Source organism: Thermobia domestica, chromosome 6, assembly GCF_964235325.1.
Source record: "Thermobia domestica chromosome 6, izTheDome1.hap1.1, whole genome shotgun sequence".
Classification (NCBI taxonomy): Eukaryota; Metazoa; Arthropoda; class Insecta; order Zygentoma; family Lepismatidae; genus Thermobia; species Thermobia domestica.
The window spans coordinates 245,742,729-245,760,172 of record NC_137459.1 but is presented as its reverse complement, the minus strand read 5'-3'; the positions used below and the strand labels follow the sequence as shown (position 1 = coordinate 245,760,172).

The following is a 17,444-nucleotide window of genomic DNA, read 5'->3' as shown; positions in this document are numbered from 1 at the left end:
GGGCACTCAATGCCAGACACAGTAAGGACTTGTATGTTTTTCGCCCTACTAGCTCACAGTTCGATGAATACACCGTATCTGATACAACTATTATGCTGAATGCATTGATCAGATGAATGATATTGGCGAGATGGCTATCAGCGCGCGTGGCGTACTATGACTAGATGAAGGCTGCAATGGACCAAGTGACGTTGAATTCCAATCAGAAACGTACATATGCCCACGAAGACTGGAAAGAGCTCATTGCAAGGCAGAAATTCAAAAGAGACAGCAATGCATACACGTTCCATTGTTAATATCATGTCACTAATTCCATGTTGACTGGCACGATGGTCCTTCTAGTTATTTCGGGTGAACTGCAGATTCCAGATTTGATCACATGAATCCAGGCTTCATTCGTGTCAAGGGGCTGTCCGGGCAATAGCGAGTTTCTTGAGACAAGGTACGACTAGTCAGAAATTACAAATATTACTTCGTTATGTGAAACGTATCATTTTCCTTAAATTTTTTAAAACATAAGTTTTTAAACTGGAATGAGATTGCAATAATTTGTAAAGTAAAATTAAAAAAAAAATCAAGAACTAGGTCAGGTTAACAAATCCCAATCTGGTAAAACTAAACATGCAAAAGTTTCAATAATCTAGCCCATGCCATTCGATACTTTTATAATCATATTTTCCTCTTTGAAAAAGAAAAAAAAAAAGAAGAACAAATTACTCGCATTTTACATTAAACGTATTCTCTCAAACATCTGTACAAAGATAACTTAACAGTACGATGACTAAATCTACGTATTATACTCCAAAAGGTAACTAACAGAATTCTAAAATAAACTCAAGTGAGACAGGTCTGACCTACAATAAGTATTCAAAACTTTAGCTTTTAATGTAAACTTGATAGTAACTTATTCTTACCATTGTACGTTGAAGTCAAATACACACCCCCTTTCCTCGACATCAAGATCAATTGCGGACATGTCTTACAAGATGAAAAATAAGCTACTGTTGCTCCAGAGACAAGGAGGACCTGAAATGTAGTAATAAGTTTTAGAGCACTTAAAGTATAATCACATTGAGTAAAAATTAAAGAAAATAAATGGGGTTTATACACACAGCATTAAGAGGTAATGAACAACGGTAATCATATTTCATCATCTACCATTTTTTCAATTTTATTGGTAAATTTTCGTGGCATTAAGTTCACAGGGAAATATATATATATATTTGAATAATGTTACAATTTGATGAACTGTTAGGATTTACAGTAAGAGCGTTATAATTACTGTCTGAATTGCAGTGAACATTTAATTTATTTATTACCTTTCCTTCATCTATGGAATATACTTTGTAATCCAATTGAAGTGGAAGTCTTTACCTTCAGTTCTCTTCCATTAAAACATTAAATCAGAAAGTAACCTCCTTTTTGGTGTGTGTGTGTGTGTGTAAAATTTCCTTCCAAAATTTATTCCGACAGTAATCAAAAGACGTTTTTAATTCTTCAATTCACAGTTCACAGAGTTACTCTACCTCAACCAATTAAATCTGGTAGCAGAAAACATGTTCACTCGCCTTTTAAGGCATATTTCTCAACACATGAAAGCAATGGTGATTGGAACGAAGGAAAATGTGTCAACTATAGAAATAGGAGAAAAGAATTAGCAGGTGATTGCTTTTGGGTTGTATATTATTAGTGAAAACTGAAATGAAAGCACGGATAGGAATACCGAAAGAAATCTTCAATAAATATTTTGTGCGTCATTAAGTATTGAGTAACAAAAGAAGTACATTATAAAGGATATAAACACGACCATTGCGAGAGAGCGAACAACTACTGGAGGTATTCAAAATACGGGTAAGAAAGAAACCTACGAAAAGTAAGAACAGAATGAAAAACATACAAGGAAATGTTACCAAATTTGTACCAAATACTGGGGATTTTTTCTTTCTAATAAGACCGTTAAGACATTATTCGAGAACGAACGGTCCTTTTAGGTAGGGCGACCATACGTCCTGTTTTGACCGGGACAGTCCCATTTTAGGGCGTGTCCCGACCGTCCCGTCAGTAGATGGAAAAAAGTAGTATTTGTCCCGTTTCATGCCAGTGATAGAAGTAAGTAACAAACGCAAGAAGTAACCTTTACTCCTTCTAAAGATATGTAAGGATATTAATAATTAATAATAACAAAGAGGCAAGAACTGAACTGAAATTCCCTACAGAAAACATGATCTATAGTTCGCAGTCGAAAGGCAGCAGAGGTTTTAGCAATTTTGTTTGTTGAACAAACTTCACCGTGTCTTTCCTTTTTCATAAAGTATCGAATTTCTTGATCCCGCCCTGTAACAAAGAGAGAGAGAGAGAGAGAGAGAGAGAGAGAGAAGTTCTGATATCAGGGCACTGATAAGAACAAAGGTAGGCCTAAAAGTCTAGGGTTATTAATTCAGCATCAGTAGCAATCCTAACCACATTCTTTTCATTTCTATTCATTTTATAGCCAATTTTCATATTCAATCTTACATCTCTAAAAATATAGTCATTATAAGTAAATTGTATGTAGGTAAAGGAAATTTAAACGCGAATTTTTTTAATGCCAAATTTCTTATGGGCATGGCGAGAGATACTCGCAGCTTGACACTTGGTGGGTGAGGGTGTTGGTTGGGTGTTAGCAACACTGCAAATGTCAGTAAAACGGAGGTGTTTGTTGTCTTTACAGAAGGGTTTTCTCTTCTGAGGATCGTATGCGCCCCGAGCAGTCTGTTGTGGGATTTAAGGAGTAACAGGAATCGTGTATTTTTGTTTCCAGACGTGTAGACGAAGGGTAACACGCGGATATTTTAAAATTAGTGATCCTTAACTATGTCAAAGAAACGCACATGTAGCTTCAATGACAATCTGCAACAAGAACTTAAATTCCTGCATTTTCACTTAAGTACAAAAGACGCAAATCCCGTGTTGTGTGTCAGACATGTGGTGTGCGTTTTTCTGTCTCACACGGTGGGAGAAGTGACATTAGGCAACATACACAGTCGAAAAAGCGTAAAAATGCTGAAAAAAGTAAGATGGAGCACCATCAGCGTCGAGTTTTTTTGGTAAAAGCACAAGACGAGAAAGTTCTTGCTAGCGAAGGCGTTTCTGCGTTTTATACTGTCAAACATGGGCACAGTTTCCGATCAAGAGATTGTACATCAAAGCTAATAAAAAAGCTTTACGAACCGAAATATTCTGCTGCTCGCACAAAAAGTAAAGCAATGGTGTGCAATGCATTAGCGCCGTTATCTTTGGAAAATGTTCACAATGATCTGAAATCCTGCTGAAGTGTTTCTCTAAGTATTGACGCTTCTAACAAATCTGAAAAACTGTTCCTCGTGTTAGTAAGATTTTTCCTTCCTAAGAGTGGTATTAACCCTTTTACACTTTATGGCTTTTATATCGACTATGGCGTCGACTTAAGAAAGGCTATCAACCTCGTGCTTATATATTAAAGAAAGCTGACGGAACAGTTCTCACTGATACGGATAGCATCTTAAATAGATGGAAAGATTTCTTTGACGATTTGCTGAACACGCAGCCAAAAACTAACATGCGTGGAGAAAAGGAGATACACACCGCAGAACCGTATATTCCAGAACCTAACCGAATAGAAATAGAAACCGAAAAGAAACAAATCTCCGGGTGTAGACAAAATTCCGGCTGAGTTAATTTTAGCTTGAGGCGAAAAATTGTGGAACAAGATATACAAACTCATTCTCCCTATCTGGAACAAGGAAGAATTGTCACAAGAGTGGAAAGAATCAATCATTGCTCCAATTCACAAGAAAGGCGACAAAACTCGCTGTAATAATTATCGAGGCATTTCTTTTCTGTCAACATCCTATAAAATCCTTTCAAATATTCTATTAGCAAGATTGACCCCATACGCAGATGAAATTGTTGGAGATTATCAGTGTTTTAGACGAAATCGACCAAATATTTACCATTCGCCAAATACTCGAAAAGATGCGGGAATAAAATACCCCGGTACATCATCTATTTATTGATTTTAGAAAGGCTTACGTCTCGGTTAGGAGAGAAACATTATACAACGTTCTTACAGAACTTGGAATACCGAGAAAACTAATTAGGTTAATTAAGATATGTTTAAATGAATTCTAAAGTAAAGTCCGGGTAGGAAAATTTTTGTACACGAGTTTTCACGTCGAAAATGGCCTGAAACAAGGAGATGCGTTGTCGCCATTATTATTCAACTTTGTTCTGGAATACGCTGTAAGGAAAATGAAGCATAGCAACCAGGGCCTAGAGTTGAACGGTATTCACCAGGTTATGGAATATGCTGATGATGTAAATTTAATAGGGGATGACAGGAGAACAATAGAAAGAAATGCAGAGATCTTATTAAACGCTTGCAAGGACATGGGTTTAGAAGTAAATGCAGAGAAAACTAAATACATGGAAGTGCGTCGGGACCGTAATACAGCAAGTTATGGATGCGTTAAAATATTAAATAATACTTTTGATAAAGTGGATACTTTCAAATATCTAAGATCAATATTAACAGAGGAAAATCATATTCACGAAGAAAGTAAATGTCAGCTAAAAGCAGGGAATTCATGTTATTAATCAGTTCAAAATCTCTTGTTGTCGCGAATTCTGTCGAGGAATTTGAAGCTTAAAATATATAAAACGATAATCATGCATGTTGTTCTATATGGTTGTGAAACATGGTCGCTTACTCTGAAAGAACATAGACTGAAAGTATTTGAGAACAAGATCCTGAGACGAATATTCGGAATGGCGGAAACTTCATAACGAGGAACTACATAGTTTATACGGTTTACCAAACATTGTTAGGGGCATCAAGTCAAGGAGGTTTAGGTGGGCAGGTCATGTAGCTAGGATGGAAGAAAGTAGAAACGCTTTCAAAGTCTTAACTAGAAGACCAATCGGAAAACGACCATTACGAAGACCTAGGCGCAGGTGGGAGGACAATATTAAGATGGATCTCGCAGAGATAGGAATACAAAGTAGAAATTGGATCCCGTTGGCTAAGGACAGAAGTCAGTGGAGAGCTTTTGTGAACGCGGCATTGAACTAGGGATGGCCAGAACCGGTTCTTGGTGGAACCGGTTTTCGGGTCTGAACGGATCCGGTTCTAGAAGATCCGGTTCCGGAACCGGTTTTTCGGATCCAGGTCTGGAACCGGTTCTTCGGATCCAGGTCTGGAACTGGTTCTTCGGATCCATGTCTAGAACCGGTTCTTCGGATCCAGGTCTGGAACCGGTTCTGAAAACAGAACCGGTTCCGCTGGAACCGAAACTTTGTTACCATCCCTACCTAAACGCGAGCTGCTGGCAAGCTGTGAACAGTATGCTAGATGAAATGGTGGAAGCGACAGGCAGGCTCCCAGACGGCGGCAGCTTGTCTCATTTGGCAAAATAAACTGGGTAACTGGTAAACTCATTGGCTAAACAGGCAAACTGGCCAACTCATTTGGCTAAACACCCACTGGTGGACCAATTTTTTTTTTCTGGGGGCACAAGCGGGTCTGGGCGGGGAAGGCACAAGCGCATGGTCCTCTTTGCATTATTTTTGAAGGTGAACTTTGTGCCTCCTTTACGGGTCTTTGGAGGCTTTCGGATCCAGGTCTGGAACCGGTCCCTAAGATCCGGTTATGGAACCGGGTTTTCAGGTCCAGATCTGGAACCGGTTCCTAAGATCCGGTTCTGGAACCGGGTTTTCAGATCCAGATCTGGAACCGGTTCTTAAGATCCGGTTCTGGAACCGGGTTTTCGGATCCAGGTCTGGAACCGGTTCCTAAGATCCGGTTCTGGAACCGGGTTTTCGGATCCAGGTCCGGAACCGGTTCCAGAACCGATTCTGAAAACCGGATCTCCGAGAACCGGTTCCTCGCGGAACCGGTTCCGCCGGAACCGGAACTTTGTGGCCATCCCTACATTGAACCTGTGGGTTCCATAAGCCATAGAGTTAGTTATGGCGTCGACTTTCGGAATTTGCTTTATAAATCTCCAGTAAAGCTTTTCACACCGTTTTTTTTTTTTTTTTAACATTCATTCAAGCGGGGAAGCATCAAAGAACATGTTTCATGGGCATTTTGCAGTCACGCGTGCGATGCCTGGGGGCAGTGACGTCACAAACATGGACGAAGGAAAAAGGAAAAGGGTAAATTTTAGATTTTTTAAAAAATCCTGACACATCCCTATTTATCCTAGGATCATAGTTCGTACCTCGTTGTGTTTGTAGAGAAGCAATGTTTCCAACTGTACCACTGAAATTTTTCTATTATGTAGCACAAACGGAAAAATCTCGCCCAAAGTGGAAAAAAGGAGATTTTTCAGGATTTTTCCCTTTTCGGGAATTTCTCCCCTCAGGTCATGATCAGGACATGTGAGTGTTACCGTTTAGAACCTAGTATCATTCCGAACAAGAGAAGGTACGAACCATGACCCTACGGTAAATGGGGATTTTTTTTTAAAAAAAAATCTGTATTTTCCCCCTATTACATATTTTAGTTAATGTGTTTAGTAAAGAAGCTACAGTGTCATCCCTATTTGTCGTAGGATGGTTTATACCTCATTTTGTTCGTAATGAAGCAGTGTTTCCAACAGCACCACTTCTGTGGCACAGTCATGTACCTGAGGGAATAAATTCCCGAAGAGGGAATTTTTGAAAATTTGAATTTTCCGCCACTTCTTTACACATTTGGGCGGGAATTTCTCTCCTCAGGTACATGATAGGAACATGAAAGTAGTGCGGTTGGAAACATTGCTTCATTACAAACAAAATTAGGTCCTAGAATAGTTTTGGTGCTAGAGCTGATTTACTAAATTTCCCTCCCCATTCTTGGGTAATAATTACTACTGTATTGTTATTCAATAAGCTCTAGCGTCAAGAGTATTCATTGTAGGATCATGGTTTGTACCTCACTTTGTTCATAATGGAGCAACGTTTCAAACTGTATCACTTCCGTGGCGCTAGCATGTATCTGGGGAACGAATTCCGTCCCAAAATGTATTTCCCCTGAATATATCCCTTTTTCCCATTTTGAGCGGGAGTTTTCCTCTTCTCATACATAATACGGGGCATTTGAGTGGTACAGTTGGAAACATTGCTTCATTATGAACACAACGAAGTATGAATCATGATCCTACGACAAAGAGACTTGATGCTAGAGTTTCTTCAATAACAATAGGTTAGTTGTTTTTAGGAAGAAATGGGTCGGGAAAAATAGTAAACGAGTTTTAGCACCAAGACTGCTTACCCCAGGATCATGGTTTATACCTCGTTTTGTTCGGAATGAAGCAAAGTTTTTTTTGGGGGGGTAGCATTCGCATGTCCGTGTCGTATACATCAGGGGAGAAGTTCGCGGACTCTTTTTAAAAATCCCTTTTTCCCCATTTTGGGCGAAGTTTCCATGCCTTAGGTACATAATACGGAAATTTGACTGGTACAGTTGGAAACCTTGCTTCATTCCGGAAAAAACAAGGTATGAACCATGATCCTCCAAAAAAAAAGTCTTGACGCAATTGCTGATTGAGTAAAAGTCTACAAAATACCTTAAAAACCCCAAAATTTAAAAGGGTTAATACTAAAATATTGGAATTCGCATCTCTGCCAGGTGAAAAATTCTGAACTCCAGTGTGAGAAATAATGCAAAAATAATGTGTGTCAAACGTTTCAATCAAAGCTGGATAAGTATATTTTTGGCCTAGGCTGTGAAGCACATACGTACATAATTGTTTGCTAACAGGTGTTAATAGTCTTCCTTATGATATTGAAAGTTTTGTAGTTAAAGCGGTTTTTTTTTTTTTTTTTTTTTGTCCAGTTTACACAGTTTGCGTAGAAGAACTTGAAGATTTTTGCAGTTTTGCTGGTGTAGAATACGCGAAACTACTGGGACATGGAAATACTCGTTTTTTGTCATTCATCATCATAGGTATTCTGCCTTTATTGGCAGGTCACTTGCCACAGCTGAGAAGCTTCCATGTTCCACGGTCCTCCGCTAACCTCTTCGTTTTCACGTATGATCTTTCTGTTTTTATATAATCCATTAATTGTAATCTCCTTCGCTCCCTCCCTCTCTTTTCTGCCACCATACCCTCTAGAACGTCCTTCATGATACAATTTCTTCTTAGGCAATGTCCCAACCAGTTTTTCTTCCTCTTCTTAACAATATCTAAAAGTGTTCTTTTCTCCCCCACCATTTCTAACACCCTCTCATTCGTTTTCCGCTCGACCCAACTAATTCTTTCTATTCTTCTCCACACCCACATTTCGAAGGCTTCCAGTAGTTTTTCATCACTTTTACGTAATGACCATGTTTCCGCCCCATACAGTACAACATTCCACACGAAGCATTTTATGAGTCTTTTTCTCAACTCTTTATTCAAGGTCCCACAAAACAGACTTCTTCCTCCTAAAGGCTTCTTTCGCTATTCCAATACTTGCTTTTATTTCACGTTCGCACTTCATGTCATTACTAATAATACTACCCAGATATCGAAAACTATTCACTTGTTCTATTTGCTCTCCTTCCACTTTTATATTTGACACAGGCTGCTTCGTTCCAATCACCATGGCTTTTGTCTTCCTAACATTTATTTTCATCTCATATTCTTCAAAGCCCTTTATCCGGTTTTCTAACATCGTATTGGTTTTCTTTCCAGATTCTGCAACAAACGCTATATCGTCTGCAAATCTTATGCATCTAATCTTTCTACTTCCTACCAAAATGCCGTCTTCATCATGTAGGCTCTTTTTGGATCAAAAGATCCAATATATTTCAGGCAAACATTTTCTTGTAGGCCTTATATCTCGAGAACTACATATAGTGTAGCCAAACCCAAACCATGAATTAACTAAGTATGATGTGCTTATTCCGTAAAAAATACGAAAACTCGATTCAGGGACGATTCAAAAATTTTGATACCTAATCCACAAAATTCAACATATTTCCTTCAATCAAACACTTTCTTACACGCCCCATATTTTGAGAACTACATATAGTGTAGCCAAACTAAAACTAACAATTTACTCAGTATGATATGCTTATTTCGCAAAAAATACGAAAAGTCGATTTAGAGGTCGTTCAAAGATTTTGTGGTCCCTGATCCACAAAATTCAATATATTTCCTTCAATCACACATTTTCTTGTACGCCCCATATTTTGAGAACTACATATAATGCACCCAAACCAAAACTAATAATTTGCTCAGTATGATGTGCTTATTCCGTAAAAAATGTGAAAGCTCGATTAACGGCCGTTCAAAAATTTTATGGCCCCTGATCAAAAAAAAAAAAAAAAAAAAAAAAAAATATATATATATATATATATATATATATATATATATATTTGGTCTAGGAATTAATTCGTGCGGTTGGTACGCACACATTGAAGCTGTAGTACAAACACAAAATACATAAATACCTTAAGAAAAATATTGTCCATCGCTAGCCACCACTTTCGCCCATCTGTCAGGCAATGTACGGATTCCGTGGCGAAAGAAGTCCTCATCCTTGGAAGCGATCCAGTCAGAGACCCATGTTTTGATATCTTCTGAAGAAGTAAACCGCTGTCCAATCAAATCGTTGTTCATGCAATCGAACAAGTAGTAGTCCGAAGGAGCAACATCTGGTGAATACGGCGGGTGGGGTAAAACTTCCCATCCGACATTTTCTAAATAGGTTTTGACCGGTTTTGCGACATGTGGGCGAGCGTTATCATGTTGAACAATACGTTTAACATGTCCGTTCTCCCATTCTGGTCGTGTTCTGGCCAGAGCTTGCTTCAAACGCATTAATTGTCGTCGATAACGTTCTCCATTCATAGTTTCACCCGGTTGCAGCAGCTCATAGTACACCACACCTTTCATATCCCACCATATGCACAGCATAACCTTTGCACAGTGAATATCTCGTTTTGGTTGTGATGGACCTGGTTCAACTGGTTTCACCCAGGGCTTTTTTCGTTTAAGGTTCTCGTAATGGATCCACTTCTCATCACCCGTAATAATTCGATGCAGAAACCCCTTTCTGCTCTGTCGTTGAAGCAGCAATTCGCAAATGGTTTTTCGTCTTTCAACGTCTCTGTCTTTCAATTCATGTGGAACCCAATGTGACATCTTTTGAATCATTCCCATGGCTTTCAAGCGTTTGGAGACTGTTGTTTGATCAACGCCTAATGCTGCTGCAAGTTGTTCCTGCGTTTGACACGAATCCTGCTCGAGCGATACTGTCAATTCTTCGTCTTGAAATTTTTTTGGCTGTCCAGCTCGCTCTTGGTCTGCCAAGCCGAAATCACCACTTCTAAACCGTGCAAACCACTTCTGACACGTTCGCTCAGCTAGAGCATGGTCACCATACACTTCCACCAAAATACGATGACTTTCAGTCGCACTTTTCTGCATGTTAAAGTAATGCAGCAGGACACCCCGCAAAAACACTTTATCAGGCACAAATTGCGCCATGTTCACTTAACTACAAACTGGTGTTGTTGACGCTTTAATCCACTGCCCTATACTACGAACGATACGCGATGACAGGGGTTTGCAACACATGTGTGGATACACGGAACTGTGGGACGCTCCGTTCGTTGCGCCATCTCTTGTCCACCCGCACGAATTAATTCCTAGACCAAATATATATATATATATATATATATATATTTCATTCAATCAAACATTTTCTTGTATGCTTCATATCTCGAGAACTACGTATAGTGTAGCCAAACCCAAACTATCACTTAACTCAGTATGATGTGCTTATTCCGTAAAAAAGACGAAAGCTCGATTTAGGAGCCGTTGCTAACTTTTGTGACTCCTGCTCCAAAAACTAATTATTGGCCAAGATTGCAATCTTTATATGCATTTTTTGGATCATTTTTAAAATTCTTGGCCAAGATCTCTATCTTTTGATCCATTTTTTTGGATCATTCCTAAAATTCTTGTTCACTATCTCTTCTAGATAAATATTAAATAGTATTGGCGAGAGACAGCATCCTTCTCGAATTCTCCTTCCAACTGCATTCTCTTCCGTCAGTTCTTCCCTTATCCTAACACTTACTTGTTGGTTCAAATGTTTCTCATGAGTCTTCGATCTTTCCATTCCAACCCAATCTTCTTTAGAACTCCTAGCAACAATTCTCAATTCACCTGGTCAAAAGCCTTTTCTAAATCAATTCTATAGGTCATTAGGTAACTAAAAAGAATTATAGATATACTTCCTGGGTTGCATTCCTATTTTCTTTCGCAAGAAAAGCCTCCCGTTGTTTTAAAAAGCATATTTACTGATTCCAATTTTGAACTCTACTTAATGTTTTTGACTGATCGAATTCAGGTATATCAAGACACAATTCGATTGATAGAGAGAGATAACATAACAGGAACAGAGGCTTCGTGCTATATTTCTTCATTAAAGAAGAAGCCAGTGTCAAGAAAGGGAAAAAGGTTTCTCACTTCGCAGGTTGTAGGCCGTTTGCAGTACTTGGAGAATTCTGGCGATATCAAGACTAATTATTTCTTAGTTACTGTTGGCATTTTTTACAGCACATGCGTGAAATACCTTGAAAAGTGGGAAAATATCAATGGTGGAGCTGAAAATTTTCAACGAGTTCTCCTGCAGAATACACGCTGTTGGTCGGATATTCAACATAGCATTTCTAATAAACTGGTAAAAGGAAATTTGCTGTCTGGTCCGGACGATGAGACACGACTATTTGTTCAGTGACAGTGTGCAAAAGAAATTGAAACACAACTCGAAAAAAATTGGAAAGAAAGCAATGTTTCCTTGTCGGAATGATGGGTACAAGTTTTTGGTAAATTAGGACAGGAAAACAAAGTTTGGTATTATATTGAAAGCAGCAGGAATGGTGTTGTTCCTGCCTGGTAATCCACTCCCGTCGAGCGTGTTTTTTTTTAATCATGAATAACATATGGACAAGCGAAAAATATTTCTTACATGTTGCAACAATGAAACCTATGTTACTGGTACGGGTAAACTTCACACAAAACTGCACTGAATTTTATGAAAGACTGGCGAAGAATAAAGTTATAGTCAAGATAGGTTCTTCTGAGAAATACTTCTGCCATTCTTCAGTTCAAGAGTCAACTTGTCAGCCAACGTAACATCAATGATTCAAGCTAGCGCAAAGGACCAAATGCAGGAAGCATCATGTCCTACTATATCGTAAGTTAAAACCTGTTTATGTTTTATAGCTTATATATATTATGCCATATTACAATATAAATGTAGTAGGTATTGCTAAGGTAAACAGGAACTAATTTACGCACTGGCATGTTTCTTATTTCTCATGATTTTTAAAAAGCCGGAACCGGTCTCGTTTTCAGCTGAAAATTTTATGGTCACCCTACTTTTAGGTATGTGACAAATTGGTATGATAGAAGGAAAACAGCATGAAAATGAAATTAAATATTTTAGTTTTATGTCCAGAATTATGCTTTTTGGGCTAAAGGAAACGGCTGATAAATGAAAAGAATGTTCATGGAAAAATTGGCGAAATGAGAATGAGGGAGCAGGAAATGAGAGAACCTCGAGAAAACCCACGGGCACGATTCTATCAATCACAAATTCACATGGCTTGGAATCGAACCAGGGATTCCTCACACCAGATGTGAACGCTCTACCACTGAGCAACCGTGCACCCTGATAAAAGGTAGAGGAGGAAAAGAATATTTCAATTGATGGACGAGGACGACATTAAAGCAGGTAATTTCTAAGAGATGATGATAGATAAAAGAACCATAGTATGTGAAAGCTTCTAAATTTGCTGCAAATAATTTGAAAGTGATGCCTGAAACCTTACCATACTTTTCACAACTATAATCCCTCGAAACTGAGAAAGTGCCAGAGACAAAAAGGCTAACGGATTCACATAATACAAGTTGTACCTCGACCTTACAGACTAGCTTGATCGGCATTGCATTGTTCAAGATTCTGAACTTCATAAATCAACAGGCAATGAACTGACTACTTCTGATTTGATTTGAAAATCTCTCTCCTTGTCTCAATTAGGATAAATATTTATTTAATCCAAAGCCATTGGGAAAGGAAGAGAAAACTGCAAGTTTTTAAAGCTTGTCAAATACTCTAAACATAGCTCTGCTAATACAAATTTATGTAACATACGTAAACCAATATAAATTACTATGCAGTTTCAACCTATATATATATATACACTGGTGTCCAAAAAAATAGCATAAGAAAAATTGGAAAACGTGGGAACACACAATGGGAACAGCGGCATATAGCCGTCATAGAACAGTGCGATCAGAACTGACCTTGCCACACAGAAGAAAGCGTGCTGAAGGTCATACAAGGGCTGCTGGAGGGAGGAAAGAGAAATGCCTGAAGAAGAGCTAATAACAGCATACCTGCTGAGTCGTGTGCAAAGCAGACGTGTTGGCACTAATGTTAGTGTGTCGTGAAGGCTTCAACATGCCACGAGGACCCACATTAGACTCTGTCTTTCGGGGCAGGATAATCGGACGGCTGGAAGCTAGGCAAACACAAACGGAGGTATCCAGAACACTGCATGTACCACAAAGTGTGATCTCACGGCTGTGGCACAGGTTTCAACTCACCGGCAACATCGCACGTGCACCAATTCCAGGTAGCCCAAGAGTCTCAAACTCCCGAAAGGACCAGTATCTGTCGGTAAGAGAACGTCGGACTCGGTCGATGTCAGCACAGCAACTGTCACCAGAGCTTGCTGCTGCTACAGGAGCACGTGTTTCAAGACAAACGGTGTACCGGCGACTGCTTGAGGTTGGTCTTTACGCAAGACGCCCTGTCGTGCGCGTCCCTCTCTCTCGTGTGCAGCGCGGAGCCCGCTTGAGGTGAAGCCAAGAACACAGGCACTGGACCACGGAACAGTGGGGTCATGTTCTGTTCTCATATGAGTTGCGATTCAGCTTGCAGTCAGATTCTCGACGGACACTGATATGGAGAGAACAGGCGATGCGCTACAACCCGTAGAACATCATTGAAAGGGACCAATTTGGTGGTGGGGTGTGATGGTTTGGGCGGGTATCATGCTCAATGGCCGTACTGACCTACACGTCGTTCAGGGCGGTACTTTGACTGGCCAAAGGTACCGTGATGAGGTGCTGGAACCTTATGTGAGACTGTTTCGGGGTGAAGTTGGACTATCATTCATATTCATGGCACCAGGTGTGGTGGATGATTTTTTTTTTGAAGAGGAAGATATTCGACGCATGCCGTGGCCTGCACGGTCCACAGACATGAATCCAACAGAACATATCTGGGATGCATTTGTAAGGCGGATTGCAGCCCGACAGCCCCCACCACGAAAGATTCCGGACCTGTGTATTGCCCTTCGGGCGGGGTGGCCAAGCATACCGATGGACCTCATCAATGAAGTGATCGGAAGCATGGAACGACGTTGTGCACCCTGTGTAGCCGCGCGGGGTGATCACACGCCTTACTGATGCTCTTGATCCACCACAAACTCATTAGATTTCTCGCCACACACATTGGTTCATTTTCAACTATGGTGAGTTTTGTCAAATAAATTTGTTGACTGTTTTCTTCTTCCCTTGCACACTTTTTTCACGCAGATATCCACGTTTTGGATGCCTAGGATCATTCAGGTATGTTTGGTCTATGTGGACTAGGATTCTGCTATCTTTTTGGACACAAGTGTATATATATATATATATATATATATATATATATATATATATATATATATATATATATATATATATAGGATGTTGATAAACTATACCAACAAATTGTAAGAGGTGATTCCTACATCAAAATAAGAGAAAAAGTTCATATGTACACATGCATAATTTTAGAGCTAGAGCTGTCCAAAATCGCGAAAAAGCCAAATTTCAAGAGGCCCTATTTCGAATTTAAGAGATTGTGGTCCTTATCAGCGTAAAGGAAGTCATGCATACGCAATCCAAAGCTGCATATTTCATTAATGTTCAATGAGTGTACAGAGTATTCTCTGCAGGGTGAAATTTCCAGACATGCTATCAACCGAATTTTGAGATATACTCTGACTTCATGATTGGTCCAAAGTAGGTAAACGATAAGCCTTGATAGTAGTGAACACGGAATCCTTTGGCGCGTTGTCGCAAGTGTTAAGGATCGTCAGCAGCACGGTCTCTCGTATTAGGGAAAACAAAAGCTGCGATGTTTTCTTTCACGCTTATAACTGAAGAAAACGTGAAATATACCGTGACGAAATGCATATTATCACACGTTATTCCGAACGTAAAAAACATGGAGCTGCTGGTTCCCAACACTTCCGCCTTCCCTTTGAAGCATTAGGTATCCATTGTTGTCAAGGCTTACCTCTTGCCGACTTTGTATCCTCCTTGAAATCAGGATATATCTGAAAACTCTATTGAGAGCATATCTGTGAATTACACCCTGTAGGGAATACCCTCTACATCTATTGATGAAATATGCACTTTTGGATTGTGTATGCATGGCTTCCTTTACGCTGATAAAAACCACTATCCAGTTTCTGGAATTCGGAATAGGGCCTATTGAAATTAAGCTTTTCCGCGATTTTGGACAGCTCTAGCTCTGAAACTATGCACTTTTCGCCATAGCTTCATATCAACCTTTTCTCTTATTTTGATGTGAGGAATCATCTCTTGCAGTTTGTCGGTATAGTTCATTAACACCCTATGTTTATATATATATAGGGTGTCCATAAAGTCCGTTGCCACCCACTGTCTCTTTGAAACGACTGCAAGTATGAGATAACTCAAAAAGACCGAAAGTTTCAAGTTCTGGATTTGCTAGGTTGCCGAAATCTAAAATGGCGGTGAAATGAAATTTCGGACTGAAGGCCAATTTAACGAGGTCGGTCCATTACGCTTTGTGTTTCACGAAACTTGTTCACAAGTTGGCGCACATACTGATGATTTTTTTCTAGTAAGTTCGGGATACAATTCATTAAATCTTCTCGTTGGAAAGATCTCGACAAGAATGTTTTGCCAGAAGTTTCACGTCCCTATGCTGACCCCATCCAGAACGGTGGGGGTTCACATTTTGTGCCCATGAAATAGAGATGCAAGGGCTCGGAAAAAAACCGGATTTCTTGGGAAAAAAAAACTCTGTTTTTTCTGCTTCGCTTTTTTGCTTGGGAAATTTTGGGCTTTTTTCAAAATTCTGCTTTAAATTCATAAAGTAGATTTTGTTTAGCTTCTCTATAACACAAAAAGTCATTTAATTAGTAGTTGATGTCGATAATAATATAAAACCTCGAAAATTAACCATGAATTTCGAAAAGATATTTCAAACAATTTTACTTCTCAACATATTTACATGAATTCCAAAGGATTAACCAATGTATATAATAAGAATTCTTTTAACCTCCTATATAGAAAAGTAAGCAGGGTTGGCAAGAACCATGGCTGTTTTTGAAAATGCCAAAAACCCGTTTTTTTTGCGGGGGGGGGGGGGGGTTAAACTAGTTTTTTTTTTTTTTGGTTTAAACCAGGTTTTCTTGGGCTTAGATATTTTGCTTTATGTATTTATATTACATATTGACAAATAAGTTTGTTTCGCCTTGGTATTGTTATGCAACAGCGGGGTTATGCTGGAAGAGGTCACATAAGCTTAAAGAAGTCCGGTCGGTAAATTTCTTAAATTGGGAAACTCCCGCCCTAGCCATCGGGAAAATCCCGTCATTACTCTAAATGTAAAACAATAACGAAAAAATCCTGTTATTGCTTTGCATGTAAAATTTAAGGGCCAATATATCATAATCAGTACGCTAAAACTGAGGTATTAAATTACAAATTTAGTACGTACATATCATTGAAAGTACAATCGAAGCTAATGTTGGAAGCTACGTAGGCAATCGATAAATTCTGCCAATTTATATCAATATATTTAAGCAACCTTGGCTTCTTTATAAAACAACAGGCATTCAGGCATGCAGAAATATACAATTTGGTTTCGTTTCGTATGTTCAGGCTTAACATCCTTACGTAATACCGAGGTTATCAAGGAGAAGACTTTCGCTTAAAGTTACATCCGAACAGCTACTTTGTTTACGCATGAAAGAAGGGTTGTGCTTCAACCGAGAACTGAACATGGTACACCTTGGTTAAAAGGCGAAAAGGAAATAAAACTAATGCAGATAGTTTGATGTGTGGAAACGTCACCCTGAAGTTCACACGATTCGCATTTTTCGTTCTTTTTATTTTTTGGTTTAAACCAGTTGTTTAAAAAAAAAAAAAAAAAAAAACTGGTGTAAACCAGCCAACCCTAAAAGTAAATACTTCTTTACAAAATTCTATGTAGTATTTTTACTTCAAAATATTCCATGCCCTCTTTTTGGAACAAAATAAAATTAAACATAAGAGAAATACTTAGATTTATATGATACACTTAAAGGCTGCACATCTAGAGCTTTTGGTTCTGTA

General features: G+C 39.0%; 1 protein-coding gene across 7 annotated transcripts in view; it reads right to left on the bottom strand.

Annotated features, from left to right (window-relative positions):
- The window catches only part of LOC145688458 (uncharacterized), a 150,045-nt gene that overhangs the window by 122,110 nt on the left and 10,491 nt on the right, over positions 1 to 17,444 (bottom strand). For all 7 annotated transcript variants that reach the window (XR_014131912.1, XM_081762715.1, XM_081762718.1 and 4 more), the window contains exon 2: positions 915 to 1,026. The gene's annotated coding sequence lies outside the window, so the exon portion shown is untranslated. The remainder of the gene's footprint in view (positions 1 to 914; positions 1,027 to 17,444) is intronic.